At 44.7% G+C, this 12,683-nt stretch overlaps 1 protein-coding gene across 1 annotated transcript in view; it reads left to right on the top strand.

Annotated features, from left to right (window-relative positions):
- The window catches only part of DENND2A (DENN domain containing 2A), a 367,380-nt gene that overhangs the window by 260,589 nt on the left and 94,108 nt on the right, over nucleotides 1-12,683 (top strand). The window lies entirely within an intron of this gene.

The following is a 12,683-nucleotide window of genomic DNA, read 5'->3' as shown; positions in this document are numbered from 1 at the left end:
CTGGAGAAGAGGCAGCTGAGAGGTGATACTTGAAGGGCTGTCATCTAGAGGATGGTGTGGAATTGTTTTCTGTGGCCCCGGCAGGTAGGACCAGAACCAGTGGGTTGAAATTAAATCAAAAGAGTTTCCAGCTCAACATTAGGAAGAACTTCCTGACTGTTAGAGTGGTTCCTCAGTGGAACAGACTTCCTCAGGAGGTGGTGGGCTCTCCTTCCCTGGAGGTTTTTGAACAGAGGCTAGATGGCCATCTGACAGCAATGAAAATCCTGTGAATTTAGGAGGAAGTGTTTGTGAGTTTCCTGCATTGTGCAGGGGGTTGGACTAGATGACCCTAGAGGTCCCTTCCAACTCTGATATCCACTGCCTGTTTATACTGATACCCATAGAAGATACCATTTTTTCCTTCCTGTTCTTCTTGTGTACTTAAGTGGGGACAGAAAAGTTGTGCCTTTAAGAGGAAAATATAACCTGGCACCTTTTGTAAAAGTCAAGCCCACTACCCCACTGTCTGCCAAGGCTGCAGTCCCTCAATCCAGGCATTGCATGGCACCAGTTGATGGGAAGTGCTGTTACCCTTCATTTTGTGATCTTGAGCAGGAGTTCCCAACCAGTGGGCCGCAGTACCAGTCCATGGCCTGCTAGCAACCAGGCCGTGGAGAGAGGCAGAGGCGCTGCACCGCCCCACCCGGGACCCAGGCAGACGAAAGAGGCAGCGCGGCCTTGCTCCAAAGCTGCCTCCCCTTGCCTAGAGTGGCTCCTTGCAGGGGAGGCAACCTCAGAGCAAGGCCACACTGTCTCTTTCATCCACCCATGTCCCATGCGACCTTAGCCTACCCCTCATTTATATCACCCCTCAGGTGATTGGCAGAGTCTTTAAATGGGAGGGGGAGGCAGATTGGCCTTCTACTGCCTGGCCACCTAGCAGGGAGGTGGCAGAAACAGCCTCAGTCTCTCCCCCTGCCCAGCCATTTAAAGATCCCCAGGGAGCAAGGATGGGTTGTGGGTGGGGGGTTCCTGGGGTGGCAAAAAAACCCCCAGCGCTGCCCCCCCCCCAGTCCGTGGAAAAATTGTATTCCACAAAACCAGTCCCTGGTGCCAAAAAGGTTGGGAGCCACTGATCTAGAGGCCAAGGACCTCAGAGGCAGCAAGGACCAGCTGACTGTCTGCACTGTGGAGGAACTATTTTTATTCAAACTTCCTGTAGACCAAGGATCCCCAATGGGGTGCCCACTGCCACTTTTCCTGGAGCTCTCCCAAGTGTTTTTAGAAAGTAGGAGGAGCACTTGCCCACCAGGGGTTCTGAGTGGCCACTGGAGAACCAATTGGCAGTGCAGATTTTAAATAGGGTTGCCAGGTCTTTCCTGGCTGCTGGCAGGGGGACTGTCCTTGCACATGCTTTGTGTGCCTAGCACAATGATTTCACCTGGAAGTGACATAATCATGCTGGGCATGACCTTTGGGGATGCTCTAGCACTTGGGTAAAAAACCTCCATGATACCACAGATTTTTTTTTTACCCAAATGCTAAAGCATCCCTTCGTGAAGTGCCTGGTGCAATTATGTTAATGCCAGGTGACGTCATTGTGCTGGGCTCATGGGGCACTGATGAAGCTCTTCAGGGGCGGGGCTCCCCCACTGGCCAATCCTGTGCTGGCAAGTTGGAGGCACTGAAATTGGGGGAAAACCCACTCTTAGCAGGAATCTGGGAACCCTAATTTTAAAAGAGGCTACCAGTGGCCATCATATCACATCTTCTTTCCCAGTGTATTTTTGAAATTACCCTTCTTCCCTGCACTTGGGCTTCTTCTGTGTGGCTGGCTCTGCCTACTGTGGCGGCTATTTTGTGGCTGGGTCCACCACCAAAGGTGTCCAGTGCTAGAGTTGCCAGCCTCCACGTGGGGCCTAGAGACCTCCTGCTTTTACAGCTGATCTCCAGCTAGCAGAGATCAGCTCCCCTGGAGAAAATGGCAACTTTGAAGGGTGGACTCTATGGCATCGTACCTTCCCCTCCCCTCCCCACACTCTGCCCTCTCCTGGATCCACCCCCAACATCTCCAGGTATTTTCTAACACTGACCTGGGAACCCTAGCTGGGGACCCCTGTTGTATTAACTAGGGTTGCCAACCTCTTAGCCAGGATGGGGCAATATAATAATAATAATAATAATAATTGAATAACCTTGCCCCGGCCGATGCTGGGCTCTAGGCAATGGAGAACAAGAAAATACACATGAAATCAATAAAACCAGCTGATTAAAACTAGTTGCAACCCAATGAAAATTCTTTGTAATGTGCTACAGTTCTGCTTTTTAGGCATTGGGAGCAATGCCCCCCTTTGGGAGGGGAGGGGAGGGGGGGTGCCAGCCCGGCAACCATCACTGTCAAGCAAAAGCTTGGCGGAACATCTCTGCTTTACAGGCCCTGCAGAGTTGTAAAAGATTCCGCAGGACCCTAGTATCTTCCGACAGAGAGTTCCAGCACATCGGGGCCAGGACTGAAAAAGTACTGGCTTTCGTTGAGGACAGCCAGACCTCTTGAGGGCCAGGGACCACAAGTAGATTTTGACCAGTAGAGCATGATGCTTTTCCAGGGACATAGCAGATGAGGAGGTCCCAAAGAAACGTCGGTCCTAGACCGCTCAAGGCCTTAAAGGTCATAACCAAAATCTTGAATCTAACTTGGTGCTCAACTGGAAGCCAGTGTAGCTGGCACAGTACAGGTAGAAAGTGTGCTGTCTGTGGTGTTCCCATCAGGATTCATGCTGCTGCATTCTGGACCTGTTGGAGTTTCCAGGTCAAAGTCAAGGGTAGGCCAGCATAGAGCGAGTTACAGCTTGGAGGTGACTGCCACATGGATTACTGTGGCTAGGTCCGAGCAAGGCAGGAGGGGAGTCAGTTGCTTGGCTTTGCATAGAATGGGAAAATGGCACTTTAGTAATGTGTGTGACATGGGCCTCCATTGAAAGAGGGGCATCCAAGCTCACTCCCAAGCTCTTGACAGTTGGCACTGATGTTAGGGGTGTTAGGGACTTCTGTTTGACATTCTGTTTCTTTATCTCAAACAGTGCGATGGATCACTGGATCAAATAATCATTGAGAGGCAGTTAACATGAAAAAAGCAAAAACATTTATTTCTACAGGGAAAGGGTACTGAGAGGTGAAAATAAACATTATAGAACTACATGCTTACACTAGAAGATCATGTGCTAAATGGAGACTACTTCTTGACCTCTCTGTGTGAACAAAGGAAGTCACCTGACTAACTGGCCAAACATATAAAACAGGTTTTCCCACTTCTAGACCTTGATTGACAGCAGTCAGTATCTTCTTCCCAGGCCATGCAGACAATAGGGAATCAGGCAGTGTTAACTCTATAATGACTGGAACTTTCATTGCAAAGGACATACAGAACAGATTCATATTTCCAACACCCCTTCTCAATGCCTAATGTGCAAGTCATTACACATTCAATAGTCATTACTCATTATTCACTGTAACATTCACATCAGCTAGATGCATCATTTCACGCAAACGTTCAAATCTAGACAAGGTAATGGCTTTGTAAGTATATCAGCTACCATAGCTTCTGTACAACAATATTCTATTTTAATCAGCCCCTTCTGGTGTAGATCTTTCACTAGCTCACATTTAATACCAATAGATCTAATTCTGGCTGTTCTACTTTCTCTTTTACATATAGCAATACATGCTTGATTATCTTCAAACATTACAATAGGTACAGGTTCTTTTATCTTGAAGTCTTTCAGCAGATGAAAAATCCATTCAAATTCACTGCAGGCAGTGGCTGCTGACACACACTCAGCTTCTGCTATAGATTGTGCCACTATAGTCTGTTTTCTGCTAGTCCATTCTACAAGTCCATTTCCGTAGAAGAACAAGTATCCACTGGTTGATCAGTAATTGCATGATTCTTCTGCATAGTTGGCATCCATGTATCCAACTAGTCTGAGATTCTCAGAAGGTTCAATGATCAATCTTAAGTCCATAGTCCCTTTTAAGTATCTGGCAAGTTTCTTTACTGCATGCCAATCATGGTGATTAGGCGAACTTACTTTTCTGTTCAGTATTCCGACAGCGACTGTAATATCAGGTCTGGTAGATTTACTCAGGTACAGGAGTTTTCCTATGGCTTCTCTGTACTCTCCAATGTCTGAGTGGTTGACCACCCTGAGCTGTCAGGTATGCAGGTTCAAGAGGTATCTTAGATTCTTTACAGTCTCTCATGCCAAGAGATTCTATAAAGTCCATAATCTTTCGTCTTTGGCACAGTTGAAAGGTTCCATCCTTGAGTCTCTCAATCTGTATTCCTAGGTAGTGTTTAATATCTCCAAGTCTTTTGACTTCAACCTCTTCGTTCAGCTTTTCAACTATGTCTTTAATGTCCTCTTTGTTCTTGCAGCTCACAACCAAATTGTCAATGTAAACCAGAATGTATTGATATTCTCCATCGTTGAGTCTAGTGTACATGCAGGGTTCAGCTTGCCCTTGCTCAAATCCTTGTTGCTGTAGTAGTTCAGTTGTTTTGTCATACCAGCTTCTTGCGGCCTGTTTCAAACCATACAGTCCTTTATTGAGTTTGAAAACACAGTTCTCGTTGCCAGGGACGTGAAAACCTTCAGGTATTTCCATATAGATTTCCTCTGATAACTCACCATTAAGAAATGTTGTCTTAATGTCTAGGTGCTCTACAAGCATATTTCTAGATGATGCCACACTCTGTAGTGTTTTAAGTGTAGCACTATTGTTAGTAGTTTTAAGTGTAGCACTATTAAATGTTGTTAGCCGCCCTGAGCCGCCTAGGCGGGGAGGGCGGGATAGAAATAACATTTATTATTATTATTATTATTATTACTACTATTGATAATTGGTGCAAAAATCTCTGAATAATCAGTTCCAAATTCTTGTGCATAGCCTTTGGCTACTAGCCTTCCCTTGTACAAGTCTATAGTTCCATCATCTTTGTACTTTATTTTGTAGACCCATCAGGCTTTCTTCCTGCAGGTAGCTTTGTAAGAGTCCATACATCTTTTTCATAAATGGATAGTATCTCTTGTTCCATTGCTTGAATCCATTTCTCCTTTTCTTCATTAGGTAAATCACACACTGTCACGGCTAGGGCTGGGTCAGGCAAAGTCCAGAGGCAGTCCGAGGTCTGTAGCCAGTAAGCAGGAGGGTCCGAGGCGCCAAATCCGAATCACTGTAAAAGTATCGCAGGTCTGAGGTCCAGAAGCCGAGGTCAGGGAGTCCAGAAGTCCAAAGCCAAGGTCAGGGAGTCAGGAACCAAAGTCAAGCCGGAGTGGATGCTAGAATGTCAGGGAGATGACTAGTTGCTTCCACAAAGCCTCCTCCCAAAGCCCACAGCTATATAGCCCTCTGCTGGCTGTTGCCCGTTTGGGCTAATTGCTGGCTCAGGGAGGCAGCCAGGATCCTGTTACCACTCAAGCATCCTTGCTCTTAGAAGGGCCAGAATCCTCTCAGAACTCAGGGCTCAGGGAGCGTCTTGCTTGTGAGCGTGCTGCCCTCCTCCGATCCCTGAGGTCCTGCCGGAGGCGGTCACGCACACGAGCCACCCGAGAGGGCGAGGCAGGGGGGCTGGGATCTTCTCCAGCAGGAGGCAGGGGCGCTGGTGCAGGTGGCAGGGGCACAGTTTCCTCATCAGACTCAACTTCCTCTGAAGGGTCCCCAGCACCCATGACACACACTTGTTTCCAGTTCTTGGGTTCCTCTTTAGGTTTCACAGTCTCTATAGATCTCACAGTGTCACAGTATCCATATTTCTGTGGTGGTTGCCCTTTTGTGCTCCTTTCTGATCATCTTAAAACAAGTGGAGGTTCTACCACTCCCTGCAGTGCAGTCCCCATTTCCCCTTCTGGTTCAGTAGAGTCTTCAGAAGGTAGACCAGCTAGTTCACCAGTGGTCACTACAGGTAACCAGGTACACCAATCTTCAGAAGCATTATCAGTAACCTCAGGATCAGATTCTGGTACACAGAAGCTCTAGGCAAATTACTGTCATCCACAAACACAACATTACAAAGTTTAGTCTTATTCAGCTTTGGATCATAGACTCTGTAGCCTTTTCCCACTGAGGGATATCCTCCAATCTCAGTCCTTGCATCAAGCTTCTCTCTATTTTCTCTAGGAACATATGCATTGACTTTTGCTCCAAAAGCTTTAATGTGCTTAAGTCCTGGCTTCTTGCCAAACCAAGCCTGGAATGGAGTAATTCCTGTTACTTTTGAAGGTATTCTATTGTGGATATACACTGTTGTATTTACAGCTTCAGCCCACATGCCTTTAGGTAATCCAGAATGCATGAGCATTGCTCTGGTCATTTCCTGTAACACACGATTAAGTCTTTCTGCACTCCCATTCTGCTGTGCAGTGTATGGGACAGTCACTTTGTGTTCAATCCCTTCTGCTTTCAGAAATTTCTTGAACTCATTGTTGCAATATTCACCACCTCCATCTGTCATCAAGCTTTGAGGTGCACTCCCAAATCCGTTTTTAACCATGGTAACATATTCTTTAAATTTATCAAGAGTCTCATCTTTTGATTTGCGCATATAGACAGTGCTATATTTTGTCTTTGCTTCTGTAAAAACTGAGAAAAATTTATTTCTCCCAATCGAAGCTTTTATAGGGCCAATAACATCACTGAATATTGTCTCCAAAAACCTTTCATTATGCACTTCTTTTCCACTGAAGCAAGGTGCAGTTCCTTTTGCTCTCAGACAAACATTACCTCTTTCTTTGGATTTATCACAATGCACAACATCAAGTCCACAATCCTTTAGCAACTTCTCAACACTCTGCATGCTTCTGTGTGCTAACTTTACATGCCAAGCATAAACACATCTCCTATGGTCACACTTTCTGCCTTCAGTCTGGCAAACAGTCTTTTCTACAACATCAACAACATCTGACCTTTCACTTAAGCCCATAATATAATGAGCTCCATTTCTTTCATCTGTTTAAAACTAATTCCAGAATTCTTCTGAATAATTTCACCATCATCTCCTTTATCAAGATATACAGCATAATTATTTCTTATAAGCACTTGGCTTGAAAGTAAATTCTCAATTGATTCAGGTGCATAAACTACATTTTTCAGTCTTACTGGCATTGAATCTCCATCAGTGGTAAGCAATTTCATTTTGATCTCACCCACACCACAAACTTGTAAGGGTTTCTGGTTGGCACCTATCATTTCAGGTCTCTGACTTTCATCCAACTCTGAAAATGCCCTTATATTGACAAATATGCATAGAAGATCCACTATCAATCAAAAATCTTCCTCTTTCACCAATAAAATTCACATTATTAACATGCATGGTACTTTCTCTGTTCTTTTCTTTGTTCCCACCTGGGCCATGTGACTTGGAAAATTTCTGGTTTAAAATTTTCTGGCTGCTATTATTTCTGTGGCCACGAGATGGTGCCCGTGTTTCCTCATTTGAAACATGTGCTTTAAAATTACAATTCCTTTGTTCAGCAGCAGCATCACAATTATTACAATATCTTGCGATATGGCCTTTTTGCCCACATCTATGGCATATTATATCTCTTCTTGACTTATTCCTATACTGTGGTTTCAGGCTTAAAGCAGACATAGAATCAGACGGTTCAGTGTCCTTGTCCCCAGATCTGGAGGCTGCTTCCTCCTTGATAGCATTTAACAGGCCTTCCAGACTCAAATCCTTTTGCAGTCTCAAAATCATCTTAATTGGTTTGTAAGTATAGGGTAAAGCTTTCAATATAGTTGAGATTAAGTCTCTTTCTGCAATAGTCTCACCATGCTCCTGTAGTCTGGATTACATGCACATAAATTCCTTCAGACGTTTAGTCACATTCTCCCCTTCTTGCACTTGAAAACCAAATATTTTGCTCTTTAAATCGTGACTAGTGCTTATGGGAGTTTTGTTATGTTTATCTTTAAGGCATTCAAGCATTTCTTTTGCAGTTTTAAGAGTGTGCAATTCAGGAATTTCATATGCCTCAATAGATTCTAAAATGAGAGTTTTTGCAAAACCATCTAGCCATTTAAAATTTTTCTTGCTCATTCTCGGGTATTTTCAGACAAAACTATTCCAGCTCCATAAATCTCAAGTCTTTGCGTTAGGAGTGAGAGCCAGAATGAGAAATTATTCTTAGCTAACTTCAGGGTACTAAATCCTATCACTGGTAGGTTATTCACAGAACCAAAACCAAGATTTGCAGTGGCTGTTCCTGAAGACGTGGAAGCAGAAGATCCAGTGGCTCCTCTCTCTGGGTTCGACATTTTTCACAGCTATCAGGCAGGGCAGGGTTAAAGATTCTTCCTTCCTCACTGGAGAGAAAAGGTGCCTGAATGTGCGCGCGTGGTTGCAGCAAGGCTCTTCCAATGTCTCCGACGTAATCCACAGAAAAAGGGTTAAAAAGCTCCAAACATTCTCTTTCTAGCACATCTGAGGCTGTTAGACAAAAAGTAGCAGCGTTTCCAGATCGAGACAATCTGAATTCAAAACTCATTTAAGTCAGAATGCTCTCAGTAATGGCAAAAGAAAAAAAAGGTGTTTTAAAATTGAGGCTTGTCTGCACAGCATAGCAGCTTTTTGCCTATTGCTTTCTAAATACTCTCAAAGGCGATCCAGATTTTAAAAAATCATTTAGAGTTCAAAAAACAGTTCATGCTATAAACTACCAGCTTGATGGCAAAAACCAACAACCATCTGATTTGCTATCAATTTTGTTAGGGATTTCTGTTTGAAATTCTATTTCTTTATCTCAAACAGTGCGATAGATCACTGGATCAAATAATCATTGAGAGGCATTTAACATGAAAAAGCAAAAACATATTTATTTCTACAGGGAAAGGGTACTGGGAGGTGAAAATAACAAACACTATAGAACTACATGCTTACACTAGAAGATCATGTGCTTAATGGAGACTACGTCCTCCTTCTTGACCTCTCAGCCTGAACAAAGGAAGTCACTTGACTAACTGGCCAAACAGACAAAACAGGTTTTCCCGCTTCTAGACCTTGACTGACAGCAGTCAGTATTGTCTTCCCAGGTCATACAGACAATAGGGAATCAGGCACAGTGTTAACCCTATAATGACTGGAACGTTAGAACATTGCAAAGGACATACAGAACAGATACATATTTCCAACAAGGGGCACTCCCTAAAGAGCAGGCAATCTGCACTCCAGCTTCAGCCTTGGTTCCCCCCAGCCACAGAATCTTTGAGGGGTTCAATTTTAACCTATTCTGTTTTAGCCAGCCCACCACAGCCTCCAAACTCTCAGCCAAAGATGACGGGATTGAGGCCAACCAGTTACCCAACAGCAAATTTAGCTGAGTGTCATCTGCATATTGATACCCTAGTCCAAACCTCTGTACCAGCTGGGCAACTGGGTGCATGTAGATGTTAACATCGGGGAGAGGAATGCCCCTTGAAGGACCCCACAAACCAGGGGATATCTTGAGGACATATCCTTTCCATGTGCCACCCTCTGTCCTTGTCCGTGGAGAAAAGAGGAGAGTGATTGTAAGGCCAACCCACGTATTCCCACATCGGCAAAACGGTGAGTCAACAGATCGTAGCTGTGTCAAATGCTGCTATGAGATCTAGTAGAGATAGCAGTGTCGACCTGCCTCAATCCAGCTGCATCATCATGAGTTTCTAGCAGGAGCTCCTTTGCATATTAGGTCATACACCCAATGTAGTCAGTCCTCCAAGAGCTTACAAGGCTGTTTTTCGTAAGCTCTTGGAGGATTGGCTACATCATGGGTGTGTGGCCTAATATGCAAAGGAGTTCCTGCTAGAATTCCACCCCTGATCATCATCAGCATCTACCCTGCCTTGGTTCCTCTCCAGGCTCTATCCGTAAATCTTCAGGAATTCCTCGACCAGTACCTGGTAACCCCAGCATAAACACTGGGGCCTGGTACACAGACAGAACAGGGCAGCTCTGTTATTGGTGCACTTCCAAATTGAACTGGGTATCTGACACATTTTCCCCATTTCTTCAACTTTCAACATGCTGTTATGAAAAGTATGCATAGTTCCCCTCCAGTTCACCATCACATTATGGGCAGTCAGTGACAAGGAAATAGAATAATAGAATCAGAGTTGGAAGGGACCTCAAGGGTCATCTAGTCCAGCCCCCTGCACAGTGCAAAAACAAGTTCAGCTGCCAAGATGCTGTACCTGTATGTTAGTTCTATCTTATGCAGTGCAATCCTAAACAGTTACCCAGCTGCAAATCTGACATAGTTTAACATAGGGGTACTGAACTCACTTGTTATGAGGGCCATATCTGTCATAAATGAGACCTTGTCGGGCCGGGCCACGTGTGTCATAAAATGTAATGCCAGATAGCAGGGATATAAACTTCATAAAGGACACAGACAAATACAATTAAAGATTTTTTTTTTTAATTTAAAAGATGCTTAAAAGATTAGCACCCTTGCAATATTTTGTTTATTTAACAGTTTCTGATAACTGACACCAGTTTGGTGTAGTGGTTAAGTGTGTGGACGCTTATCTGGGAGAACCGGGTTTGATTCCCCACTCCTCCACTTGCACCTGCTGGAATGGCCTTGGGTCAGCCATAGCTCTGGCAGAAGTTGTCCTTGAAAGGGCAGCTGCTGTGAGAGCCCTCTCCAGCCCCACCCACCTCACAGGGTGTCTGTTGTGGGGGAGGAAGGTAAAGGAGATTATGAGCCGCTCTGAGACTCTTCGGAGTGGAGGGCGGGATATAAATCCAATATCATCTTCTTCTTCTTCTTCTTCTCTGAATTATTGCATCAAGATCTAGACACAATGTCTGTGTTGTAGCAATCTTGAGTATGTTGTTCAGGTGTGTAAGTTGCAAACCTACTTTTGATTTATTGACATTCATTACATGGCAATACTTTGAGCCTAAGATGCAGGGGAAAACATGAAATGGCTGGGAATTGCAAGCTTTTATACATAAGTTGTTTCATGTGCTGGTCAGCTCTGTAGCTCCTATGCGATTTAGCAAGCCTGGCAAAGCAAGCTGTGATGCAGAAGGAAGCAAGAGAGAAGGAAGCAGATGACAGTGAGTTGCTTGTGTGTCTGATAGTTGCCCTCCAGGGGCCTGATACGGACTGCGGGCCACACGTTTGACACCCTTGGTTTAATGAAACTTGATGAATAAAAATGGATCTCAGCTCAGTGATGTTCCTTAATCCATACACTTCTGTTGCCTCTAAGACTAATAAATATCATTTAGTGTGATAGGTTGGTAGATTCAGGTGGGTAGTTGGTTTGGTCTGAAGCAGTGAGTCCAACACCAACCAACAAAGCTTAGAATAAAACTTTGATGATCTTAAAGGTGCCTCTAATAGATTGGCTGAGCACATACATAGGAATACTTATACTGGGCCACCTTCAGGATCAGATCTGTGGGGGGCAGAGGGAGGTGCTTGCCCCGGGTGCCGACGGAGCGGGGGGGGCGCCAAATTGGGTATGGGGTCCATTGTATTCTATGGGACCGTAAGATAGAATGGCCCATAAAGGGGGGACGCCATTTTTTAATTTTGCCCCCCTCAAAAAACATGTAGATCCGGTCCTGGCCACCTTACAGGACAGTTGTAAGGATCAGAAGATAATGTATGTAAAGCATTCTGAACACTAAAAGCAATGTAAAAGTGCTAATTATTATTGCAACACTGTGATATTGTTCCACAGCACATAATGGATGCTTGTACTTTCATGCTACTTTCTATGGAACATAATTTCAGATATCACAAATCAAAGATACTCTTGTCTTCTTTTAAAAAGCTACAATTAGATTATTGCAAAACACAAGTCCTTTTCCACAACCACCTTCTGTATCCATAGTCTAGTGGTGATTTTGGGGGGGGGGGGGTAAGAGTGATTATTCTGCACTTTGCTGGCCCAAATCTGTTGATGCCAATACTTTCAATATGATGGTATATGCCGATATCTGCACCCACTGCGGAGTTCCAAATTGTGACCCGTTTCATAATGCGGGACCCTCAAAACAAGCCGCCACAGTAGCCCTCCTAACCGTCTTTCTCGCTTTTCGCTTTCTTCCTGTGACGACTCCTGGCCTCTTTAAATTCTGCATAATGTAAGGAAGGGGCTCGGAAGGAAAATGTGCAAACTCTGGAAGGACACAGCCGTGATAGTTTTGTGGGGTTTTTGTTGATCTTAACACAAGGTGTTAACAACGCTTTTTGTTTTTATATGTTGCTTTGCATAAATGCGGTAACCCGAAACAGCGAAAAGGTTAAAAAATTGGAGTTTATGGATATGAGGCTCCGCTGCTGGACTGGGAGAACATACTCCCAATTTACAGCTTTGATTCTCGACCGCAGCACAAACACAGTGGGTGCTGTTTAGCACCTGCCCGTGGCTTATCCCCCCTCCCCCCCGGGTTAGGGCATTGCCGTGTAGTTGCTGAAGAAACGGGTGACTCCGATTCACTTTTCGTCAGTTTCCGCCGAGCGCCCACTTCTGCTTCTCTCTTGTCGAGAAGTTGCGTAACTGAGAGAAAGCGAATCACTTTGGCCACCTCCGGCGAGCGCTGGAAGGCTTCCCCCCTCTATTATTATTTAAATTTCTGTCCTCGCGGCACCTTCTCTCCTTCTTTCATCCTCGCCCACGTGACACTTCCGGACGGGGGCGGG

The sequence above is a fragment of the Heteronotia binoei genome, chromosome 8, assembly GCF_032191835.1.
Source record: "Heteronotia binoei isolate CCM8104 ecotype False Entrance Well chromosome 8, APGP_CSIRO_Hbin_v1, whole genome shotgun sequence".
Taxonomy (NCBI): Eukaryota; Metazoa; Chordata; class Lepidosauria; order Squamata; family Gekkonidae; genus Heteronotia; species Heteronotia binoei.
The sequence above is the reverse complement of the archived record's forward strand: the minus strand, read 5'-3'. Positions and strand labels throughout refer to the sequence as shown.